Raw genomic sequence first — 6,520 nt, 5'->3', positions numbered from 1 at the left:
CTTTGTTCCCCTGAGATTTTGGGCATTCGCCCTGTTCCTATTCCCTCTATGGTGACCAGGGCAGGAATCTGTCCAGGCTCTTGCTCTGTGAGCTGAAATAGCTCTTGATGATACTCTGTGGCCTATGGCCGCAGTCTATTGACATGTTTGACAAGAAAACCAAATAAAGTAATATTGCTTCCAAATATTGTTTTTGGAGTTAACCATTTTTGACATTTGAATTATTTTCGGGTATAGACAACTCAGAAAAATGTATTCTTTTTGGTTTAGTGTCATGCAGGCCCGGTGTAGATACAGCTTTTAAAGACTTAAGGAGAACTCGAGGTACCTTTTGATCTCATCCTGTTGCTTCCAAGAAAGCTTCTTTAACAACATGTGTTCTTCACGAAGACGAAGTAAACTGTCCTCTGTTTCTTCCTGGCTCATTTTGCTCAAAGTTGGTTGAATTTTAATATTCTTACCTAAAGTCCCAAAAGAGGGTAAATGGAGATTATTTTTACATGTCATTTAAAAAACCCATCAGGTCGTTCATCACATTTTGTCCAGAGGGTTTAAATCTATCTTAGGTCAAGTACTTAAGAGGAAATGAAGAAGTTTATGAAATGTATACTAATGGATCTCTTTATTATTCCATTTCACTCCTGGATAAGGAATATCATTCCATATCATTCGAGCATGAGGTATGACTCAACTTTCTGTCTAGAGAGTACATTCTCTTAAGAAATATCAATTAGGGCTGTTAGACTACTTAATTTTTCATTTATTATTCTATTTTTTCTCCTTATTAGATAATTTGGACCTAGACAAGGATTGTGCCCACAACCATCTTTAAATCTCCCATAAGGAAAAGGATAGAAACCTTTCTTAATTACCAAGTGTCATCTTATTTGTTTTTGTGGTCTGGAGAAACGGCCCCAAACTGCCTCCTGAACAGAGCCTCAGCTTGGTCTAATCAGAGGAAACTAGAGCATGCTTTTCAGTGTGTGAGTGTTCACTGGCCCAGGGTTGGCTCTGATCTTATGGGAATTATTCTAAAACCACAGAGCTCAAAATACAGCTCCTTCTCTGGAAGAAAGAGAGCTCAGAACTTTAGTCTCAGAACCACCTTAGCCACCACTATCATCACCTCTCTGATCTATCCTTTGGAAATGATGACAAGTACAGCGGGAGAGAAAGATAGAAACATCAATAATGAGAGAGAATCATCAATCGGCTGCCTCCTGCACACGCCCAACTGGGGATCCAGCCTAAAACCCAAGCATGTGCCATGACTGGGAATCGAACTGTGACCTCCTGGTTCATGGGTTAACGTTCAACTATTAGCCACACCAGCTAGGTGACAATGCTTCTCTCTCACCTCTCTCTCTCTCTCATTCTCTCTCTCCCCCACTCCTGCCTATCTAAAATCAATACAAAATATATCATCAGGTGAGGATTAAAATAAGTAAATAATAAAAAGCATCCATCCACAGGCATTGTATTTACCTTTCGATGCTGGTATCATTGAAGGTATCAAATCTATGTCCCTAACAAGTTCTTTAATGTATTTTCCACCAGGAGGTGTGATGTCATATCAGTTCTCAAGCTGTAAGTGATTCCAGTGGACACTGAAATTAAAAAACAAAAGTCCAGCAAATTACATGCTTCTGGTAGGCTGCACTTAAGTCTTAAGTTGTAGCAGGAATTTCTCAACATGTTCATGATAGTATTTTACACATCATAGCCTTTAAAAATATATATATATTTTTGCTCTAACCAATTTGGCTCAGTGGATAGAGCCAAAAATCAATAAAATATTTTTTTGCTCTCTGTAAAAAATCAGTAAAATGTATTTTTGCTCTAACCAGTTTGGCTCAGTGGATAGAGCGTCGGCCTGCGGACTCAAGGGTCCCAGGTTCGATTCTGGTCAGGGGCACCTGCCCAGGTTGTGGATTCCATCCCCAGTAGGGGGCTTGCAGGAGGCAGCCAATCAGTGATCCTCTCTCATCATCATTGATGTTTCTATCTCTCTCTCCCTCTCCCTTCCTCTCTGAAATCAATATATATATATCAATATATACATATATTATTGGTTTTTCACAGAGAGGAAGAGAGAGAGAGAGTTAGAAACATCGATGAGAGAGAAACATTGATCTGCAGCCTCCTGCACACTCCCTACTGGGTATGTGCCCGCAACCAAGGTACATGCCCTTGACCAGAATCCAACCTGGGACCCTTCAATCTGCAGGCCGATGCTCTATCCACTGAGCCAAACTGGCTAGGGCCATCATAGCCTTTTAAAAATATATATATATTTGTATTGATTTCAGAGAGGAAGTGAGAGAGAGAAACATCTGTGATGAGAGAGAATCATTGACTGCCTGCCTCTTGCACGCCCCCTACTGGGAATCGAGCCCTCAACCCAGGCATGTGTCCTTGACTGGAATTGAACCTGGGACCATTCAGTCCACAGGCCAACACTCTATCCACTGAGCCAAACTAGCTGGGGCAACATTAACATTTTATTGATCTACTTTCCAGACAGTTTAACTTGAATTGTGTCATTCACATTCTGTTCTGCAATGTTTCATTTTTTAAAAACCACAGTAAGCGGAAAACCTCTTCCCAGTGACATAATTTTAAATGGGTCTATACTGATTTCATAGCATGCTTATTTTAAGGAAGCTGAACAATCACCCAAAAGTTGATGTACTTTCACATGTTAGACAACAATCCTAGGATTAAAACAGAATTGAAGCAACCAAAGAAACAATTTTGTTTTAAAGGGTATCTCACATTTAAGATCACATTTGTGGTTTTGTTAAATTACCCTGTCTTCCCAGCCTCCTTCTGTAGAGAAGTAATATGAAAGAGAACGAAGAGGTAACTGCATCACAGGCCCAGCCCTCTGGATCAAAAGCCATTTGAAAAAATGGAGCTGTAGCCCTAACTGGTTTGGCTCAGTGGATAGAGCGTCTGCCTGTGGATTGAAGTGTCCCAGGTTCGATTCCCGTCAAGGGCATGTACCTTGGTTGTGGGCACATCCCCAGTAGGGGGTGTGCAGGAGGCAGCTGATCAATGTTTCTCTCATCGATGTTTCTAACTCTCTATCCCTTTCCCTTCCTCTCTGTAAAAAGTCAATAAAAAAATATATATATATGTATATATATATATATATATATATATATATATATATATTTAAAGGGAGCTGTAGTGGAAGAAGAAATGCTGTAGTTCTTTAATGTCTGGGCCCAGATAAGATGGCTTTGGTTATGACAATTTAAAAATACACCACCAAAGCTGTATACCGCTGTGGAGCAACTGAACAGTAGCACTAACAGTGAAATCAAAGAAGCTCTAAAAATGAAATGGAGGTTATAAGAATGTCAGAAAAGAAAACCCAGGAGAGACTGCCAGTGAAGGAGTGATGAAGAAACATCCTAAATCCAATGAAGTGGCCAGATTTAATCTCTCAGGAAAAAAGGAGTGGAGAGAAAATATAAGGAAGGAGGATTTATCCATCATTTAAACTCAGTGGAATGAAAGACTAAAAGAATTCCCTCGTAGCCCTGGACAGATAGCATAGTTGGTTAGAGTGTTATCCCCATACATCAAAGTTTTGGGTGCAATACCCAGTTAGGACACATGTACAAGAATCAACCAATGAATGCATCAGTAAGTGGAACAACAAATCAATGTTTCTCTCTCTTTCAAATTAATTTTTTTTAAAGAATTCCCACCCAGCTGGAGTGACTCAGTGGTTGAGCATCAACCTATGAACCAGGAGGTCATGGTGTGTGTATATATATATAATTATTTTATTTATTTATTTCAGAGAGGAAGGGAGAGGGAGAGAGACAGAAACATAAATGATGAGAGAGAGCCCTGACTGGTTTGGCTCAGTGGATAGAGCATCCGTCTGCAGACTGAAAGGTCCCAGGTTCGATTCCAGTCAAGGGCATGTACCTCGGTTGCGGGCACATCCCCAGTGGGCAGTGTGCAGGAGGCAGCTGATTGATGTTTCTAACTCTCTCTCCCTCTCCCTTCCTCTCTAAAAAAAAAAAAAAAATCAACAAAATATATTTTTAAAAAAATTATGAGAGAGAATTATTTTTTTTGTTTGTTTTTTTAAAAATAATGTTCACCATTTGTGAAGTGTTTTGCATTAAAGCTGTCTATATTTATTATTATTATTATTATTATTATTATTATTTATTTTAATATATTTTATTGATTTTTTACAGAGAGGAAGAGAGAGGGATAGAGAGTTAGAAACATCGATCAGCTGCCTCCTGCACACCCCCTACTGGGGATGTGCCCGCAACCAAGGTACATGCCCTTGACCGGAATCGAACCTGGGACCCTTCAGTCCGCAGGCCGACACTCTATCCACTGAGCCAAACCGGTTTCGGCGATGAGAGAGAATTATTGATCAGCTGCCTCCTGCGTGCCCCACACTGGGGACCAAGCCCAAAACCTGGGCATGTGCCCTGACTGGAATTGAACAGTGATAGGTGGACGGTCAACCACTGAGCCATGCTGTCTGAACAAGTCTATAAACGCTTTTGAGAATATCTTTGTATGTATATTGCCTAACACAGTACCTGCTATCTGCAGACATATAATAATTTTTCACCAGATGTAGTATTACAACATTGGATTGTGACAGTCATTGTTTTTCTTTTTACAATTGGTTTTAATGATTTCTACAACGTTTTGTATTAACCCCTCATCCCCTGAGAACACAGTGAGATGAGAGCCATAATGGTATCACAGATCTGAGTAGGAGAGAGGAGGAAAAAAAAATTCAAAAAGCAGGTGACAAATCTGCTTAAAGGAATGTCAGTAGCATTTTTAAAAAATATATTTTTATTGATTTCAGAGAGGAAGGGAGAAGGAGAGAGAGATAGAAACATCAATGATGACAGAGAATCATTGATTGGCTGCCTCCTGCACGCCCCCTACTGGGGACCGAGCCTGCAACCCAGGCATGTGCCTTGGACCGGAATCAAACTCAGAACCCTTCAGTCTGAAGGCTGATGCTCTATCCACTGAGCCAAACCAGCTAGGGCAGTAACATTTTAATAGTGTATAGGAAATAATGCTGCAAAAATATTCCTATCCTTTAAAAATTCAAGGGATAAGTAGGCCTGTGTGGCAATATACAAGAGCAGGGTTTTTTTTTGTTTTGTTTTTAAATATATTTTATTGATTTTTTTACAGAGAGGAAGGGAAAGGGTGAGAGAGTTAGAAACATCAATGACAGAGAAACATCAATCAGCTGCCTCCTGCATGCTCCCTACTGGGGATGTGCCTGCAACCAATGTACACGCCCTTGACCGGAATCAAACCTGGGACCCTTGAGTCCGCAGACCGACGCTCTATCCACTGAGCCAAACCGGTCAAGGCACAGGAGTAGGGTTTTAACATTTCAATTTAATGTGGATTAGAGATTTAAGATTTCCTGTATAAGGAATTAACTTTAACAGTTCCAATAAATATTCAAGTCTCTGAAAGGAGGACTGCAGTTGAGTTGAAGGTTTGGGGGGGAGAAGGTGACAAATTATGAAGAGATCCTTGAAGAGAATACTTTTCCAGTGAGTTAGGGAACCCAGGAGGAACTGATCTTATGTAAGAGGATAGAGGCAAATGAGATGTAAGCATTGAGAAAGACACTTGGAACAGCGCCGAAGAAAGATTGTGGAGAAAAGTGTAGGCTCCGCAATTGGATTGTATGAATGCTCGTAAGGGATGGTAGGAGCTCCTGGAATTTGGATTGAACTTAATTTGACAAATATTAATGTGTGTCCATTTTGTTCAATGGCTACTAAAAGACAAATAGAGCCCTTGCTCTCAGGAAGTGAATAATTAAGAGGAAAAATGAGCCCTGGCCAGTTTGTCTTAGTGGTTAGAACATTGACCTGCATACTGAAGGGTCTCGGGTTTGATTCCTGGTCAAGGGCATGTACCTTGGTTGCAGGTTCCCCAGCCCCAGTAGGGGTGTTGTGTGAGAGGCAACCAATGATGTGGGTCTCTCTCTTCCTCCTCTCTCCCTTCCACTGTTTCTAGAAATCAATGGAAAAAAATATCCTCAGGTGAGAATTAAAAAAAAGGGAGGGGGGATGAGAAAAGCACATGTTTAACTGTGCGGTAAAATATATAAAGTCAATCAGAGAAAAACAAAACAAAGTGAGAGAGGAAAGGAAGACTGAGACTCACATTCCCTTGAAGGATCAGATAAAGCATTATGGAGGGAGGGTTGTTGGAGCCTAGGAGGGATTTTGGCAGGTTCCATACAGAGGACAGTTTGAATAGAGTCAGAGATGGGCAAAGAGCAGAGTGGTCTTGCACAATAGCAGGTAGCCATGACGAGTTTAAGAAAGAGTTGTGAGAATTTAAGTGCATATTTTGGAAGACCTTGCATTTAAAATAGAGGTGTTCTATTCATTCTGTCAAAATGGCCAGCAATTTATACATTTTGAGCAAAAGAGCATTAAAGTTAGAGCAGTAAAAGAGCTTCAGGAAGGTTCATCTGCTGTTA

The sequence above is a fragment of the Eptesicus fuscus genome, chromosome 5 (genome assembly GCF_027574615.1).
Source record: "Eptesicus fuscus isolate TK198812 chromosome 5, DD_ASM_mEF_20220401, whole genome shotgun sequence".
NCBI lineage: Eukaryota > Metazoa > Chordata > Mammalia > Chiroptera > Vespertilionidae > Eptesicus > Eptesicus fuscus.
This window is presented reverse-complemented; position numbering follows the sequence as displayed.